Source organism: Crinia signifera, chromosome 4 (assembly GCF_055691185.1).
Source record: "Crinia signifera chromosome 4, ASM5569118v1, whole genome shotgun sequence".
In the NCBI taxonomy this organism is placed as follows: Eukaryota; Metazoa; Chordata; class Amphibia; order Anura; family Myobatrachidae; genus Crinia; species Crinia signifera.
Window position 1 is genome coordinate 225370900 of NC_139220.1, and position 21064 is coordinate 225391963.

A 21064-nucleotide genomic window follows, 5' to 3' on the forward strand; every position below is an offset into this window, starting at 1 on the left:
AAATTGAAACCATGTTCCAAGTATATAGATTAGATGAAAATCAACAAATAGAGATACTATTGGCTCAACTGAGAGGATTTGCAAAAAGGGAAGTAAAGTCATGGCCAAAAAGTCAGAAAAGATCGGCAACAGACATCTTGAATAAGTTGGCGAAAGTGTTTGATGCAAAGACTCTCTCTGAATTAAAAACACAGTTTTATTCCCGAAAGCAGCAACCAAATGAAACATTGCGGGAATACGCAGTGGAGTTACAAGAGGCCTTACAGGACATTAAGACATGTGCTCCTAGGGAACCAATTGAGGAAGATGAAACCTTAACTAATCAATTCCTTGATGGAATCTACGACGCAAATACGAAAGGACAAGTAAAAATGTTGCATCGACAAGAATCACCTATAAGCTTTGCAGACTTCAAGGATTTGATGGTAAAGGTTTTAGGCGATAAACCCAAAAAGGGAACCGTGAACGCACCTGTTGAAACCGTTTTTCAGCAAGTTCAATCTGCTGTCTTTAAAGACTCCATCGAAGAAATGAAAGGGCAAATTGCTGAATTGACACAAGGAATGACGGATCTTTGTCGAGAATTGAGAAACTTAAAAGAGACGCAGACATTACAGAGACCCTGGCAGATGGAGAGAGATCCCCGTTATGGAAATGATGGGAGAAACGCTTCAGGGAGCTCCCGCCTACTTCCTACAGATAAATTTGATGAACAAGGAAGACCCATCTGCAGGCTTTGCCAAAGGAGCAGGCATATTGAGCGAAATTGCCGCAGTACAGAACATTTAAACAGAACTCCCGAGGTCTGGGACCAACTGTCGGGAGAATCTTCAGTAGAAGCTCCCACATCGCAAGAATGGAAACCAAAATTCATTGGGTGTTGCCCTACCATTGAAATCAAAGTGAATGGAGTCAGCATACCAGCATTGTTGGATACCGGGTCACAAGTGACTACGATTCGATGGGATGAGTTCATTAAGCATTGGAGGAAAGAAAGTATCATAGCCACACCACCGGCCGGGTTGAATTTGTTAGCCAGCAATGGACAACGTATCGAGTGTTGCGGATACTTTGAAGCTGAGATCAAGATAGGACAAGCTCATCTCCTTGATCAAGGATGTTTAATTACAGCCGTTAAAGAACAATGGTTACCGCCCATAATTATTGGAATGAATGTCCTAAGAAATTGCCCGGAAGAACTAATATCGACACTGACACAAAAATCGTACAGCCAACCTCAGACTCTGAACCGAATTATGCAGCACACTATCTATGGCCGGAGAAGCCAGGTAGAGAAGAGAGTGCTGGCTACTCAGGTACAAGGAACTGTCACATGGTTTAATGTCCAGAAGAAGTATGGCTTCATCAACAGGATTGATACAAAAGAGGATGTCTTTGTCCATCAGACGGCCATAAAGAGAAACAACCCCCAGAAATTTCTGTGCAGTGTTGGAGAGGGCGAGACGGTTGAATTTGATGTGGTAGAAGGAGAGAAGGGTGCTGAGGCAGCCAACGTGACGGGCCCTGGCGGTGTACCAGTTAAAGGAAGCCGGTTTGCTCCCAACAGACGTCAGTTCCGCAGATGGTCTTACCAGCCAAAAGTAGAGAATGCTGCCGAATCTGGTGGAGAAGGCATAAGTACAGACCAAGCAAGTGAAGGGGAGAGAGTGGAAGAAGTGTTCCCTCAGCAGAGACCCATGCAGTGCAGAAGTCCACCGCCATTCTTCCACAGACAACCTTTTGGTAGGGGAAACGGAGCAGCAAATCAGGAGCTTGACACCCTCCCCAAGGGGACGGAAATGATACAGACCGATGGGGTGAACAAACACGAGCATCGGCATGAACAGGCCGAGAAAGTAGTGGAGGAAAGGGTGGAGACAGCCCACCACCCACAAGGGACAAGTTATGGCCAGAACGCGAATGCCGCATCGTTCCGAGTGGGAGACAGAGTTTGGAAGCTGGATGACAATCGGAGTAATGACTTAGATCCCTTCTGGGAATCTGAACCCTACGTAATTGTTCACCTTTCGGCTACAGACACTGGGGTGTGTGGAATAAGAAGAGATGGAGATGACCACCAAGTTCTTAAGATGGTACACAGAAACCAACTCGAGCCATGCCAGGACTGTACAGAAGAAGACGCAATATCACAAGTCCCCTACCATCCTATGGAAGACCCACTATATCTTCAGCGCCTTAGGGAAATACTCCTCGCAGAGAAAAGAAGAGAGGCCGAGGAACATGGCCTATTCCTCCACAAAGATGGTGCAGAGGAGATGTCCAGCAGACTCATTAGAAGTACCCCAGGGGTGAAACCCCTCCGATTCAGAGACTGATCATATATGTTTAAAGTAAAGAATAGTTTATGAAAAAATGTAAATTCTCTTGATTCAAAGGCATGTAATGTGTTGCAGTGTTCGAGGTATATATATATATATGTATGTAGTATATTGATGTTTTAAAATTTATAAAGTCCATTGCCTGAGGACATGCAATGCTTTACCGGGGAAAAATGTGATAATTGTATACATGTTGATGTATTACATGGATATAATGCCATACTAGTTATTCTTAATATAAGATATATTGTGCTATAAACATATACTATCCCCACAGGGGACATTGTCTGAGTGATAAACAATTCCCAGCAGTCTCTGCAACTGTTGAAGAGGTCAGGAGTTGGTCACATGACCAGGGTCAGGTGAGACAGTTGAGGGGGAGCAACAGTTGGGCTGTGCAGTCTGTGAGGGGAAGATGGAGAGTCTCTGTGGAGAGGGGCAGTGAGTAGGAGTGAGCCCGGCAGCAGCCCAAAAGAAGAGAGGGGTGTGGTGAGTACGGAGCCAGCCCCAAAGCAGTATAGTGCAGCCCTGGACCAGCCCACACAATTAGAAGCCAGTTCCAGCGGCCTCTATAGAAATGCTGACTGACAGATCTGGAACAGAACTACAGCAAGGGGGAGTGGTGAGTGCTAACCAGCCCCACAGCATCTGAGTAAAGTCCCAGAACAGCCTATCTTCCCTACCACGATATAGAAAGAGAGAGAGGAATACATAAGAAGCTACACTAAGCCTGCGGAGATTAGACAGAGTGAAATACAGTGAGACAGAGAGTGTAAGAGACTATAAGGCATTCAGCGGCAAATACACTTTCCTTCAAGCATGTTTATGTACCAAAGCAGTAATATTGCTACCATCATCCCAGCATATCAGCAGTTAGTCGCCGAGTTTCATGATATTAAACTGCCAATGTGATATTCAGCATAGATTGGGAGAAAGTTTATTATTAAGGACATTGTGCACCACAGCCCGGATAGCAGTATAGAGAGGCTGAAAGTGTACAGTTGTGTTACACTATACCAGGAAGCAATTATCTCTGGCACCATACTATTTATTAGAGGTCTTCATTAAGGAAACAATACACAGAGACTTTATTAGGTGATAATGTCAGCGTGCATACAGAACTAGCCAGGGATCATCTCATATTGGGATTCAGTCACCTTCCCAGCACGTTAGTGATTACTTCAGATACTACTAGAAGGAGTCACCAATTGAGTCAGAACTGTCAAGAGAACCGTGTACACACAGTCAGCTCAGGGCGAGTTAAGTTATTATAGCCTTGGAAGAATAGCACTTACTACGGCAAATAAGGACGAGGTAGCAGCTGGAGAGATAAAGCACAGGGAGTTGGGAATTCCAACATTTGCAAGAAAAAGGGGCAGTGACTTAATTGTTTAACACCTACCTGGATTTAAGGGTACTCAGTGGATTACAAACAATCTGGAGATAGCATTCAGTTTAGACTTTCAATACCCGTAGGAAAAAGGAACCTTTCTATCAGTAGGCGCTTAATTGAATATGGAACTGCAGTTACGATAGAAACATTGCGAGACTGTTGAGGTTAAACCATTATTGCGCAATAATAAACTACAGTATAGTAATTGAATTAGTAGAGGCCTCTTAGAAATGGTACAATATATGAATTGTTTATGCATTGCAACATTTCCGTATGCACTGTAAGCGAATGTATGATAATTTGTTTTCTTTGTAGCATGTAAGGTAGGGATAGTGCTGTATGTATTTAAAGTGAACTGGAGCACAGTGGCAGAGGAATCCATTGAAGGACCAATATAATACCAGCATAATAAAAATTGTTAACGCTTGTTGTTATTTATGTGGAAACAATTGAATTTATTGAATGTAAAACACTGGATTGCATAATACCTGTTCTGTGAGTAATAAATTGTTTAGTATTGAAAAGGAATTGTCTCCACGTGGAATACTGAACACCTATAAAGAGAAACACAGAAATACTTACCTGTGAAACCCTGTGATAGATTTCACAATAACAGGGGAATTTATATTTAGTGTGCAGGCAAATTAATATTAGGTCAAATGTATTCAGATCCCTCTATAAATGTAACTGTCCCAAAGGGGCAAATGTTTGGCTGGGGTCTATTTTATGCTATGCATGAGAAGCTTGGTATAAACTTTCCCCATATCAATAATCCAAAATTGAAGTTTGCAATGTTCAATTCACGGAATCACAGCACGTTCCCATTTCTATAAATGCAATGAAATGGTGTCACACAACATTGTATCTTCATGTGTATATCTTTTTAAATAGTTTACTTAAGAGGTTCTTATATACATAAACATCAGGGCTGAATTAAGGCTTGTGGGGGCTACAGGGTATCTTGGTTATGGAAAGCCTCTCTGACCAAATTGATTTAAAGACCCTTTTTAAAAGGGAGCCACGCCAACTGCCACCCTGAGCGCTGGCAAACATCACCATCCGGCACTAACTAGCAGTTTTTGTGGCTCCTCTATCTGAATTTTGGTCTGTGCTGAAGCCCCACCTCTGGAATTGCCAATGGTTGGGGGGAATAAAAGGGGGTGTAGCAGGCACATAAGCAAACAAACTTACAGAAAGGTTGCATTTGTGTTTCCTCCTTATTAACCCTTTGAGTGCCAACATTGCGGTGAGAGATCCTCAAAATATCCGTTTAAAATGCCAGCGCCGCTCACGGCGAGTGTTCTTTTTTGGGTGCAATATTTAACTAAGCTTCAGTTAATTGATTTGGCTGTATTTGTATTTAGTTATACTAAAAGAACAGTTGCTGTGAGCGACGCTGCCATTTTAAGCAGATGTTTTGAGGATCGCTCACAGCAACGTTGGCAGTCAAAGTGCTAAGCAAAAAAACCCCACCAAAACACAGTGTTCCCTTTTACATTATTGTGGTTTACCTATATAAATGAGTGTTCTAAAACTATGACATGCATGTGCACATAATTGCTTAAAAAACATACTCCATAAATGTATCCATTGCATATTGTTAGAATGCATACATGGCAGTAACAAAATATGGAATTATCCAACACCAATTATACTGCATCTTCTTATTTGTATTACAGTACACTCACTGGCTGTAAAAATAAGGTTAAAGTACTACTAAAGGCTACTGTTTAATTATAGGATACTGCTGCATCTATTCACTGTCTGCAGAGCATGGCTCCTGGAGGCACAACATATTCCTCACACATGTTATTTTATCCTTCCTTAAACTCCCAAGGCAGTTATCATTAACCAGTTCTGCTGCTCATCAATTATTCAAACCATCCTCAGAATCACCGGCCCAGTGCCAAGACGCACATATTTAATACAACACAAGCCCTTCTGTCTACACTCACCTCTCACAGAGACGTACATTTCTATAAGATAGTGAACAGTTTATCTAAATGGTTCATAAAGTGTCATTATGCTTAGCAACAAATATAAAGGTCACCCCAATGAGATAAGGAGCAAATTCATTTATTGCTGTATGACAAGTATTAAGGGACAGAAATGGAATTTCCAAAGCATTTGGAAGTGGCAACTTGCTGCGAGCAGTGGCCTATTTCAGCTTTGACTTGTTCATTGAAATATTGTAAGAAATATTTCCATGGTGTCACTTATGTCATGCCAATTAGTTTTTTAAAAAAAAAAATCTAATTACTGATACTATGACAGTCATAATTTAAATGCCCTTGATTTTAAAGGGCAGTACACCTACTGTCACAAGTCTAGAAAGAATAGAAAAGATGTCTAAAACACGACACAGCAGGAAAGAGAAATAAAGAGAAAAAAAAGTCAAAAATAATTCTCATAAAACAATAATATAATATAGCTACAAGTTTAAGATTTGTAAGGTAAATCCTGTATATTTGATGCATAGTAAAATGAAAAAAAAAACATTTAGAAATGTCTTTATTGTATATGTGTATAGAGGCCGATTTCCAGCAACCATCACTCCAGTGTTCTAATGGTACATTGTGTTTAGAACATTAATGGATGATTACAAAACCCTTAAAAACCCTTGTGAAATTATGTTAGCACAGCTGAAAACAGGTTTGCTTGTTAGAGAAGCTATAAAACTGGCCTTCCTTTGAGCTAGTTGAGTATATGCAGCATCCCATTTGTGGGTTCGATTATACTCTCAAAATGTCCAGAAAAAGAGAACTTTCATGGGAAACTCGATAGTCTATTCCTGTTCTTGGAAATGAAGGCTATTCCATATGAGAAATTGCCAAGAAACTGAACATTTCCCGCAATGGTGTGTACTACTCCCCAGAGAACAGCACAAACACCTCTAATCAGAGTAGAAAGAGAAGTGGGGGCCCTCATTTTTCTGCTTTTAGTATTTTTGCCTTTATGTTATTCTATTTTAATTGCAATTATTTTATGCTTTATGTTTAAAGTTGAAGTGTCATCACCAGTGGTGTAACTAGAAATTGTGCATCCCTGCCCAAAAAAATTAATTCGTCCCCTTCCCCCAACCCATACAGTTATTATAATTTTTTCACCGAAATGCTTGTCAGGGGTTTCCGGTTTGTTACCAATGGTTTCATGCTCATAGCCAGGGGTTGCTTATTCATTGCCAGTGGTTTATTTATTTTACCAATGGGTTACATGTTTGTTGGGGATACGGTCACAAGGTCTACAAGCATTAGGTCAACACCAAGTCGACATGAATGAAGGTCGACATGCAGAAAGGTTGACAGGGTCATTAGACTGACACAAGCATTAGGTCGACATGGGGAAGGTTGACGGTCAAAAGGTCACATGGGGTTTTTCACTTTTTTTTTTTGAGCCGACATGTGTTTCATGCCCTACCATCCACTAGGGCGTGGTGGGAGAATAAAATAGTGCCTGAAGCATGGCGACTCCATGCGAGGGGATGCAGTGCTACGTTTCAGTGTCCACATTCTGTGTCGACATTCGGGTCAAAAAATAAAAAAAAATACCATGTCGACATTTTGACTGTCAACCTCCCCATGTCGACCTTCAGTCATGTCGACCTCCCTGCATGTCAACCTTCATGCATGTCGACCTAGTTGCTATCTATCCTATGATCCATACCCATTTGTTGCCAGGGAGTTACATCCCCATTGCCAGGGGGTTACATACCAGCGGCCATATATAAATTCCAGGGGTACATTCTCAAAATAGTGAGACTGTATTAAAATGCTGTCGTTTGTTGTTAAATGTGTAAAAAAAATTATAGAGGTTATAACTATACAATAGGAATACAATAAAATGCATGGTAATTATTATTATTATTATAATTTTATTTATAACTCGCCACAAGTGTTTCGCAGCGCCGTACAAAGGAACAATACAGGGAGACAAAAGTTGGCATAACATTGAATAATACACATTACAGCTTAAACATAAGTAGTGAGGACTCAATCAACATACAAATTGAGGCTTGAGGCCAATGATGGAGATGAATATGCGGACAAAGATGGTCACTGAGTATAGGAGAGCTGTGAGTGAAATGTGAAGAGAAGAGGGCTTTGACAACAGGAGGGAAGAGGGCCCTGCTCAGAGGAGCTTACAATCTAGTAGGAAGGAGAGACAGACAGATTACAAGAGATGCAAGAAAGTGGGTGGTGGCTAGATAGCAGGATATAAACAGGCAAGGGGTCGGAGAACCAGCTAGTTCACGCAAGGTTGGGTAGAGTCTAATGGGGTGAGGCTAGTGTTTCCACAACAGAAGCGCTTCCGCATAGCCCGGCGGATAGCGCTCGTTATTTCTTGACTGCAGGGACCCCCCGCTGCCGCCGCAAGCTTTATATACACAGCCGCAGGACAGGTACCCCCGCGGCACGGGGGGGGGGCGAAATGACGCCCTCCAGCATGGGAAGCAGAGATCAGGGTGGAAGAGAGATGACAGTCGTCAGCCGACCGTAGAGGGCGGGAGGGTGTATGAATGGAGATGTGGTTAGAGATATATGGAGCAATGGAATTAGAGATGGCCCTGTATGTGAGTGTGAGGTGTTTGAAGAGGGGAATGGGAATGGGAATTCTGTAGGGGAATGGGAGCCAGTGCAGATTTTGTAGAAGGGGAGAGGCAGAATTAGAGCGGCGGGAGAGGAAGATAAGCCTGGCTGCAGAGTTGAGGACAGATTGTAATAATGTGTATAATTATTTTTTTTCACTTCTGCTGGTTAAAATGCCCCAAGCTATTTAAATTAAAGAACCACAATTAGCAAGTAAGTAGCCCTGAGGTAAGAGTTAATGCTGTAGATGGCTGGAGCCTTCAGAGGCAGCTTATATGTCTCTAACTGAATAACTTTGGGGCCTTTGTCTGAATCTATCCAAAAGAGACCGCCAAGATGATTAATCAAACCATATACTAAACAGTAGCTAAAACAACTACAGAAAATATACATACAGTAAGGGAGGATAAACTCGGTCCTTAAGAAACCCTAACCGTTAACATTTTCTGGACCAGCTTGCTGATGTGGTACAATCATTCCAAATACATTCTAAATATCCACAGGTGCTCTTAAAAAAAGATGAAATGTTAGGCATCCTTGAAGATTAATTTGACCATCTCTAATCTCCTAGAAAGTGTTATGATTAAATAAAATGTTAAACAATCCCACCAAAACATACTGTATAATAGGTTCCCAGAATAAAGTATTTACTACGCACAAAAATAAGTGCTAAATTATTTGAGGTAAAGACAGAAAACCCATCCCAACTAATACAATTTAAAACCATAAAATAAAGTTAAAAAAATAAAAAATTAATCATGATACTAAGATTATGGTCAGAGACATTTATTTTGTGGACCCCAATATTAGAATAAAATGTAATTGATGTAATTGGAGGTGTAATTTTTGTATTACTGTACATTTTCCTAAAAAAAGATGAGGTTTATGTTTATGAGTATTTACTAGGGGGAGGGTTAGGGTTAGGCTATGGGAGAAGTGGGTAAGGGCTAAAATACAGTCAGGATCTTAATCGAGGGGATTCTGATACCATTCCATTTCTTCTTTAGAAATTCTCTACAGTTAGAGAGTTCAAAATGCAAGCTATAGGGCGGTATTCAATGTGAATACCGGCGACGTGCACATTCGCGACATTCGCCACTGGTCGCCGCGTTCCGGAGCCTCGCCGGCTCCGGTATTCAACGAGTCAGGGGCTCCGCTGCCGCTGACCGGCGAATATGAGCTCCTGCGGCGAACGCCGCAGGGAGCCTGAGGACGGTGGCAGGCAGGGAGATGGAAGTCTCCCTGCCTTCCCCAGAACGTATGTGGGGGGGAGGTGGGCTCCCCGGGAGCCAGGCAGCACAGGCTGCCCCCCGGGGGTGCCAGCAGGGGACCGGGTATATTCACTACACCCGATCATGAATATGTAATGATCGGGTGAAGTGAATATATGAATATCTAATGAGCGGCTCGGCTCCGGCCCCCTGCTGGCTGGTCTGTGTAAAAAAATAGGTACTCTTTACCTAGAACGGCGCCAGCGATTGAAATCGCGGTCGTCGGGGGTAAAAATCGCGGTCAGCGCGGGCATCGCGGGTAAATCGGGATGGCCGCGATGCCCGCGATGACCGCGATCACCGCGATTTTCCCATAGGGAACAATGTTAAAACGGCAGATTGACCGCGATTTTACTGTTAAATGGCTCAATGGACCCGATTTGGGGCCAAATAGGGCAAATTAACCCTTAAATGTCCCCCCCAATTTTTAACGCCACCCCACGATCCACGCGAACCCGAAGCGTGGCGAGCGTAGCGAGCCCGCGAGGGGCGGCGGTACGCGTCCTCCGACCTTTTCATGCCCTACTATCCACTAGGGTGTGGAGTGAGAATATAATAGTGTGGCGAGCGCAGCGAGCCACCGAGCCCGAAGCGTGGCGAGCCCCGCGAGGGGACGTGGATACCTTCACAGGTAGACGCGTCCCCTCGCGGGCTTCACAGGTGTCCGCCTCGCCACGGAAACCTGTGAAGCCCGCGAGGGGACGCGCATAACTGTGAAGGTATCCGCGTCCCCTCGCGGGGCTCGCTGCGCTCGCCACACTATTATATTCTCACGCCACGCCCTAGTGGATAGTAGGGCATGAAAAGGTCGGAGGACGCGTACCGCCGCCCCTCGCGGGCTCGCTGCGCTCGCCACGCTTCGGGTTGGCGTGGATCGTGGGGTGGCGTTAAAAATTTGGGGGGACATTTAAGGGTTAATGGGCTCTGTGGCCCATTTAACATTGATTCCTATGGCCAAATCGGGTGGATTGAGCCATTTAACAGTAAAATCGGGTCCATCGCGGCTTTTAACATTGATTCCTATGGGAAATCGTGAGCATCGCGTCGCGGGCATCGCGGGTACATTTATGGCCGGCCGCGACGCGACCGACACGATTTCCATGTTTAACATTGGTTTCAATGGGAAATCGCGGGCATCGCGTCGGTCGCGTCGCGGCCATACATAAATGTACACGCGATGCCCGCGACGGGCGCCGTTCTAGGTAAAGAGTACCAAAAAATATATATATATATATATATATATTTTTTTTTAAATTAAATATATATTCATGTGCTTACAGCACATGAATAAAAATAGCATGCCCCTCCTCCGAATAAAATTCCAGATTTTTTGACACCAATTGTAAAAAACAAAACACTTTATTTTAAAAGTTCACCTTCCACTTCACCATAAAAAGATAGCGATTGCTACTCGGTGAGTCATGGCGAAAAAAACCTTGAAATGTATTCGCCATCTGGTCATTGAATAGGGTGATTCACCGTTTTAGTCAGAAATTCGCCTTACAGCACAAAATCGCCATAAAAACCTTGCGAATTAGCCTCATTGAATACCGCCCATAGACTCAAATGTCCTTATTAATCAGAGATAACGTTTAGTCGTTTTTGTAGGACAAAAGTTTTGCATTTTATTTGCCAATCCGATTTCTGCTTTTAAGGAGTACAATATATTGTTATATTAGGGCAAACTTCAGTGAGTATAACAGTAATTTTATTTAGTTCTGCTAGCAACACTGCTATCAGCAGGAAAAGAAGAACAAAGCAACCCTTACTGACAATATCACACAATAAATAAAGACTGATTTTGTCAATAGAAGAAACACTTTTAATTCTGGAACCACTAGGCAATTCCTTGGCTTTGTATTATTCACAAAATTATTGACCAAGCAACAAAATGTCCAGTTTTTACCTTTTCAGTCTGCACAGTTCATAAAACAAATCAATAGCCGTAGGCTCTGTAGTAAAATCAAAATATTTAATAGTTTGTATTATGTGGCTCACTTGTTTCAAAAACAAACACGCTGGTGAAATCTACCAACCATGGTGCACTTTCAATCAGACAGAACGGTTTAAAAAAACAAAAAAATGATAAAATTATAATATAGATATTACTGTGTAAAAGCAGTATATTATAGTATATCAGTTGTGCCAAAGTGACATTCTACAATACAAGCAGAGTACATTATTATTATTATTACTGGTAATTGTTAACAGCAATAGACAAGCCATTATATTTTCCAATATAAGGGAAAGATTGTGAGGAGTAGGAGTGTGAAAACATGTCATGTAAACACATTAGTGGAAGCCTAGGTGCAAAACAGATGCCACCTTCTTCATATGTTTGCAGCATCGATTCAATGCAGCAATGTCATTGAAAGCAAAACCTCATGTGTTTTGTCTTCAATAAAATCACCCCTAAAAGTCTTGTTTTGGTTGACAAGCCGCAAGTTACTAAATAATACCCATTGTGTTTAAAACGTATGCAATGTCATAGCAAGCTCGTGTCCTCTTCCAGAAGTTTTGGGGGTACTTGTGTAGTTTCACAGTGCCAGCTCTGCGATAGGCTATGGGCGGTATTCAATGTCCTGAATCGCTGGTTACAGTGATTCAGATTTAACATTCGCCTGCCAATCGCCGGTTTTTAGCAGTGAATCGCCATGCATGGGGATTCGTGGGGAGTCGCCAAGTCACCCTATTCAACGTGGCTGAGAATCGCCGGCCCTAACGGCGATTCTCAGCCATACCGGCGTTTCCATACACAGCCTCATTAATGTAGTCAGTTGTTTAAAAAATCGCAGATAAATGCTAGAAACAAGCAAATTACCCTGGACAAACGCTTCCCATACAGCAGACGGCAAACGCTGGGAAATCTGGTCAAAGGGCAAACGAAGGAGTGAGGTGGGGAGGAGAATCATGGGTAAGTGAGGTGCACCATGGGTAAGAACAGTGCTTTGTGGGAGAAAAAAAAAATACCTGAAAAAATTAAATATATATTTGTATAGCACTTCTACGACCATCAAATCACACAAGGGCAGCAAATAATAATACATTAGACTTGCATAGTTAAATAGAGCACTTAAAACCAATTATTTGACATGTTCCTATAAAAGTTCACCATAAAAAGATGACGAGGGGCACTCGGAGAGGAACGGCGATATGAAAGAAGAAAAAGGAATCGCCAACTTCACATTGAATACACTTTTGGCGATTCCCCTCAACTACCGTCGATTCCCCATGAAAAATCCTATACACAAAAAACGGCGATTTGTACAGGAAAACATTTGGCGATTGCAGCTTCATTCACCGGTCGTCAACGGCGATTCTAGCTCATTGAATACGGTGATTCGCATTTGGAGCTCCAAAAATCACCGTCAGCCACGAAAAAACCCCGGAATCGCCATAAAACTTAGCGATTCCGGCTCATTGAATACCGCCCTATGTTTGGATCCTGCCATTTGAATCTTGGCAGCTCGCCCGCTCTAAGCTATGCAGCAGCGCTCATATTCTGCTAAGCTAGTCAGCGCCTCTCACACAGCTCTGGCGCCCGCATGATATCCTGTCTTCTGTGGAGACGCCGGCGGAGAGGTGCTCCATCTGTGTGAGACGTAGGAGCGTCTCAGACGATTGATCTGTCTTAGTCGCTGGTGCGTCTGACACGTCCAGCTGGGTACAGTAACTAGGTGTTCGGGAGCGTGTGCATTTCCCGCACAAAGAGGGGGTGCGGACGCAAGTGCTTCTCATGCATAATGAAAGGAGGCATTTGCCAGTGCTCCATGTTACATACTGGCAAATGCCTCTATTTGATACCCCCATTATCCACAGCAGCCTGAAGCGTGGCGAGCCCCGTGAGGGGACGTGGTATGCATCCTCCCGACCTTTTCATACCCCCACTATCCACGTCGGCTGACTGACTACGCTTTGCTGTCCGCAGAAACACTACGCTACATCTGACAGGGACGCTGGCTATGCTATGCGGCCGCATAGTCACGGGAACTGACTGACTACGCTAACTACGTAAGTGGTGCTGTGAAACTACACAAGTACCATTTTGGGAGACATTCAAATTTTGGGGGAATTTGCCCATCAACCTGCAGCCACAAGGACACAATCCACTACTTATTGCAGCATAGTCGTTTTGTCCCCAACAACATAAAGACAGGTCGGGTATGGATAGTTAGGGTGACAGTAGGTAGATCAACCTCTATTGGTCAACATGCATAAGCTTGACATGGTTAAAAGGTCGATACAAGCAAATGTTGACTTGAAAAAGGCAACAGTATGGACACCATATAAGTGCACCGTGTCCGCTCGCTGTGCTTGGCACACTATTACATTCCCCCTCCACGTTGAGGACAGAGTTTAGGAACCACTGCTACATGCCAATATATACTCTGTTTTGATACAGTATATACAAATTTTCTGTCTTTCAATAAAAACAAGACTTAATTTGCTTTAGTTAGCTCCTCTCACATAACAACTACTGCCTGTCCGGATAATTAGCTCTATAGGTATGGTCACAAAATTATAAAAATCTTGATAACACTGCCTGAGCTCCACTTCGAATACGCCTGTTGACCCAATAGTTCTCTGTGGATATATAACTGCCATCTTTTAATTGGATCAGCTGCCTTTGACACTGTCAAGCACTCTCTTCTCATACAAACACTACACTCCCTAGGTCTTCAGAACACAGCCCTTTCTTGGTTCTCTACCTGGCTTTCTAATCGCTCTTGCAGTGTTCGCTTATCTGATTCTACCTCCTCCTCACTACCTATGTCAGTTGGAGTACCACAGGGCTCAGTCTTAGGTCCTCTGCTTTTTTCAATCTATACCTCTTCACTTGGGAAACGAATCAACTCTTTTGGATTTCAGTATCATCTGTTACTGATGATACTCAAATCTATTTATCCTCCACGGAATTGTCACCATCAGTATTGCTCAGTGTCTCTGAGGGCCTTATTTTGGTTCATTCTTTCTGACAAAATCCTTCTTAGATGGACAAAACCATGTGCACTGCAGGTGGGGCAGATGTAACATGTGCAGAGAGAATTAGATTTGGGTGGGGTTTTACTTCAAAGTGAGATCTATATTGCAGTGTAAAAATAAAGCAGTCAGTATTTTCCCTGCACAGAAACAAAATAACTCACCCAAATCGAATTATCTCTGCACATGTTACATCTGCCCCCCCTGCAGTGCACATGGTTTTGTCCATCTAAGAAGGATTTTGTCAGAAAGAATGAACCAAAATAAGGCCCTGAATGTCTTTCTGCCATTTCATCTTGGATATCATCTTGGCACCTCAAACTCAACATTTCCAATGCAGAATTAATTATATTCCCACCAGCCAAGAGTAGTTACCATGTAAAAGTTGTTTTTACCAAGGTAAAAGAAACTAGACACTGGTGTGCCTCCAATTAGTGAGCCTAAAATTAGCAGCTGCTGAAAAGTGGTTATAGTGAGCCACTAGGAAAAGCTATACAAAACAACAGAAATGTAGCAGCGCTGTTGATAATATTATTTAGCACATTACCATGGGATTGCCTGTAAATATAACATTTATTGATAAAACATTACTGATACAATAAAACACATAAAAAAAATGATTAATAATAATAATAATAATAATAATAAGGTAACACGGAGGCAGAATGGCCGCCCACTACTTCCGGGTTCGGCGCTCGGCAAACTTTCTAAAATAAAGTCCATGCCAACCTGAATAGTTCATACCCCCACTATCCACGTTGGCATGGAGTTGATTTTAGATAGTGTGGCGAGCGTAGCGGGCCACCGAGCCCGTAGCGTGGGCAAGCGAAGCGAGCCCCGCAAGGGGACACAGACGCTGCTGCGACTGAGACGCTGCCGATGTGAAACTAAACAAGTGCCAATAATAATATCAGGATTAATAACGGTCTCTGGCTAGTGCAAGAGTTCACTGGTTATAATGAGTCCTCCTTTAGGTATATTATGTAATATCGCACTTTGTTTTTTGTATTGGTAAAGTCTCACCACTTGACAACGGATCCAAGCCTGGAAAAAAATCCCATTTCTTCAAGTGGTGAGACTTTACCAATGTGCAAACCCCAGTAGTGAACGGCTTCAGCGAGTTTCACACTTGGAGGGGGCAGGCAGGGGGCTGGAGAAGGGAACACCCAGTGTTTTATGGGAGTCCCCAAGAAAATGCTGGGCATTCCCCTGGTAACGCAGGTGGGCTGATGCCTGCTCAGGGTAGGCGGCTGACGTCACATGACGTCAGCGCCAGACCCCTTTACAGCCATCTCTGTCTGGGTTACGGTCATTGGGTCTACAACAACTAGGTCAACAAGTATTGGGTCGATACCACTAGGTCAACATGCATTAAGGTCCACATGGGTCTAGGTCGACATGGGTTAGGTCAACAGGGTCATTAGGTTGACACAAGCATTAGGTCGACATGGGCAAGGTTGACAGTCAAAAGGCGGTATTTCATGCCCTACCATCCACAAGGGTGTGGTTGGAGAATAAAGTAGTGCCCAAAGAATCGGGAGCGCAGCAAGCAATGTGAGGGGATGCGGTGCACTTAAAATGGTGTCCATGTTGACTGTGTCGACATCCAGGTAAAAAAAAATAGTGGAAAAAACCCATGTCGACCTAGCCCATGTCGACCTCATGATTGTGTCGACCTAATGACCCTGTCAACCTAACCATGTCGACCTAGTGGTGTCAACCTAGTTGTTGTAGACCAAATGATCCACACCCTAAACTAAAAGTCAGTTTTCAATGACTTATTTTCAAAGAGGAGTAAAATCATTTGATGGTCTTCAATCATTGAATAATTTCTCTCCCCTCTGGCCACATGCGAGGGGATGTGTTCTAGTAGGCTAGCGAGGGGAAGCGGGTTCAGGCAGCCTAGAGAACAGGTCTGAATCAGAGCCAATAACAGCTTAAGACCAAGGCATTTGAAAAAAAAAAGGAAATGTATTTGTTATACTGTAGACTGTCGCTATACATGTCAAATTAGATATCTGCGCAAGTTCATCCCTACAGCAGATGCAGGCTTTCATATCCCTGCTGACATGTGTAGCTTGGGTGCAATCAGTCTTAGTCCTCAGGGTACATTAAGTAAAGTGCTTTAATACAGTGGGTTTGTTGGGAGAACAATGTCATTTTTTAGTTCAATGACTACCATATATTTGATTTTAGTGACACGTAAAGTACAACACAGGCTGTATACCACGTCAAACCCACACCATCATTACACAAATAGTGCAATTTATGTTAATATACTTTTAACATCTTTGCTTAGCCTAACTGTGCAAGTTGAATGGTTCCCAGTCTGTTTGTTTGCACATATACAAACACTGTATGTAACTATCAAATGCAAAACTGTAATGATGGGTATGGGAGTGATAAATGAGATATGAATAATTCAGAGCCGTGAAGCGATGCACGTCTTCTGGAGCTGCTTTCCCAAATGTATTTACTCTGCAGGAAACAATGCCACCATTATTTTGTTTTGTGGGACTAGGAATTTGATGCGATACAGAGATGCAGAAGAAAATATAGGTATACAGATATGGATCAGAGCAATTGCATACAATATAAAATGTTTATTTTCAGTTATGTTCTCTCTGTTTGCTACTATTTTCCAAAACTAGTTTTCTAGTGCACATTATGCTGTAAATAAAATAGCCCATGACTGTATTAAACATTATCAGACAAATATAAGTGTCCTCCATGTACGCCTCCTGAGCCCTATATACATTACACTGAGCAATACAGTGACTCGCTCACATTTTCACAAGGGTAACAAATTGCTTGTATTAACCTAATATCTAGGTTTTTATTTGTTTTACAAGCATATTTATCAAAATCCACATCTCACCCCAAAACAGACCTGCTGCGGTCCCATGTACATAGAATTTTAGGTGGCACTTCACATGCCTAAACATACTGTGGTCCCCCAAATATATCTTCTGTGACTCCACGATTTTGATAGCAAAAGCAACTGTTTTCAATATGGAACGCTGAAATAGGAAATTTAACAAATGGCCTCCGTAACAGATTGCATTAGCCATTGTAGCGTACTGGCTACACTTTAGTGGGAGAAGGTCTCACCGACAACAGCCACTTACATGTGTGGTCTGATGAATACATGTTTGCTCTTTGCAATAGACTTGCCTGGTACAAAACTCAGACGTAAAGCAATCACTTTAAAAATTGCATAGATGGGTTCTAAGTTAGTAAATATGCCTCATAATGAATTTGGTTACAGAACCGAAACAATAGGAGCCCTATGATTCATGGGTAAGTAGTTTGTTTATTAAATATGTTGAGCACCAAGGCAATACTGGTCAACTAGCCCTTCTGGCAAATGCCAGAAGGGCCCATGGCTGGAATGGCCAGTATGGTCAAAGAGTACGGGGGCTGCTTCACAGTCCAAGACCATCCCTGTATAGCAATAATTACTCAATGGATCCCTGCGACAGACCAATTCATAAACTACCATTTTGATGGGTTTAGTAGTAATGGAAACGGCATGGTTAGGCCTGGAGGCTTCACCCTTTGAGTGCCAATTGAATGTGTCAAAATTGGTGAGAAAATTGTCAAACATTTTTATTCATCATGACCTTTAATGTTTGCCTTATATAGGAAATATAATCTTTTTGACACAACATTTTTTATTTTAATTTATGTAACAAATGTGAGCGACGCTGGCATTTTTAGCCGATATTTTGCATATCTCTCACAGAGATGTTGGCACTCAAAGGGTTAAAGAAACCCCATTAATTCAAAAGGAAGATGAGTATTTAAATTAGTATTTTGAAATCAGTAATAGCAAAATACCCTGTGAGGCAGATATCAGTACAGGTGGCAATCTTGGAAGTCGGATGCATCACCTGGGGCCTTATTTTAGTTCACTCTTTTTGACAAAATCCTTCTTAGATGGACAAAACCATGTGCACTGCAGGTGGGGCAGATGTTACTTGTGCAGAGAGAATTAGATTTGGGTGAGTTATTTTGTTTCTGTGCAGGGTAAATACTGACTGCTTTATTTTTACACTGCAATATAGATCTCACTTTGAAGTAAAAACCCACCAAAATCTAATTCTCTCTGCACATGTTACATCTGCCCCCCCTGCAGTGTACATGGTTTTGTCCATCTAAGAAGGAATTTGTCAGAAAGAGTGAACTAGAATAACCCCCCTGGTATTCTAAATATAGTTCTATGAAAACAGAGGTAAAACACCTGATTGACAGTACTGTTGACAAATAAACTCTACCATGAAGCAAAAATATGTATAGCCATTGACACAGTATTAAGTAGCAATCAGGTCATTCACAGGAACATGTAATCTGGCTATAGGGCCCAATAGTGTTTCTTTCATATTAATCTAAATAGTCCTAAATAAGACATATGAACTGTACTGCAGATGAGGAAGATGTAACATGTGCAGAGAGAGTTAACTATGGGAGGGGTGTGTTGAAACTGAAATCTAAAATGCAGTGCAAAAATAATGCACAGAACCAAAATAGCTCAAATCTGCACGTTACATCTGCCCCACCTGCAATGCACATGGTTTTTGCCCATTTTGAGAACAAATTTGTACTGCGATCAGATTTGAATAAGGGCCTATATCAGGGCTGGGCAACACCGGCCCTCCAGATGTTGATGAACTACACATCCCAGCATGCCTTGCATCAGTTTCAGCATGGCCACATAGCAAAACTAATGCAAAGCATCCTGGGATGTGTAGTTCATTAACATCTGGGGGGCCGGTGTTGCCCAGACCTGGCCTATATGTAACTTTATTAAGAAAATTGTTAAGGATTAGTCAAGTAAAAAAACATTATTCTTCTTGCTTCAAATGAAGCATATCAATTGTTAATGCTAAAAAAATCAAACAAAAAAAACATGTAAACATTTTGAATGACATTAATCACCTATTTGTATCTCTGTACAGAAACACAACTAGTAATTATCTGACATTATAACTGAATTAATACAGTTATTAATCATAAATGAATTTAGAGTCAAAACTTTCTTTCACATATGCCAATATGGGTACAATGTATCATGAATCGATTTTCAATGTGATACATCCGGGCCTCTGTCACAGTCCTACCACATTTATTAATGCTGCAGGCAAGAATAATTCCACCGGGATAGTTCTACTGATAAGAGCTGTCCCTTTACAGACAGAGGAATAATGGGTTTATGACCTGCGAGTTCTACTACTGCATGTACGCAGCCTGTGAATGTGCATACATTTATGCCCCTTCCAGACCGCACTAAAAAAACGGTATTTTGCAGATTTTTAACTGTTTTAAAACAGTAATCTGTGCGGTCTCAAAGGTGCAGAGTGATTTTACCATTTCCAAAAAAACGGTTTCTGGAAACGGTACAGAAGCAGGGCCCTACCCGTTTTAGACCCTTTTTTTTGCTGTCTGAACGGGTCTGAAACGGTACCCAGGCAGCAGTGAGCACTATTGATCCCCAGCGCAGTGCATATTTAATGAACCGGACGCTCATGACATATGCGCATATGTAATGAGCCTCTAATTACATATGCACATATGTCATGAGCGGCCGGTTCATTCAATATGCACTGCGCTGGCTCAGAGCGAACCAGCTAATGCTCAGTGTCAGTCCCCCTACCCTTACCCTTACCCTTCCAGCTTCCTGCAGCTCTCCTCCCTGCCTGCAGTGCGGGAGCTCCTGCTGGCATGCTGCTTTCACACCGCAAACCTGCTTTAGACCAGGTATTTACATGCAATGTCAAATTGGTTAAACTTGCTCTGACCCGTTTTAAAAAAACGTTTTAAATACCTGGTCTAAGCCGGTTTTGCGGTGTGAGCATCAATAGTAGCTTAGCTTAAATTATTTTACCGTGTGAAGTTTTCACTTGCATCTCTGCAAGGTTGCAGCAAATACGAATGGATTACCATCAGTTTATAATCAGCTGAATTCAAACCTCTGGATGCACTCTATCTTGGCGGAGGAGAGGGGCTGCCATGATGCTGCCCGCTCCCCCTGCCATCGCTGGTGGCAGCTAGGTGTCAAGGTGCGCAGAGCAAGGGCATGTTTTGCGCACCCCCCCCCCCTGATTTGTAGTAGGTGAGGCTCTTGCGCGGCGAAAAGGGGGGGGTTAATGTTATAACACCGTAATGCTGCTTACCTACATGCTCATTGCTAGGAACTTCATGCTCGATGCCAGGGGCTTCATGCTCGATGCCAAGGGGGACTGAAATAGCTCGTTGCCAAGGGCCACTGAAATTGTTCACTGCCAAGGGGGACTAAAATTGCTCATTGCCAAGGGGGACTTATCTTGCTCGTTGCCAAGGGGGACTAATCTTGCTCATTGCCAAGGGGGACTAATCTTGCTCTTTGCCAAGGGGGACTATTATTGCTCATTGCCAAGGGGGGACTATTATTGGTCATTGCCAAGGGGGACTATTATTGCTCATTGCCAAGAGGGACTTCCTCTCCTCCTCCCCGCT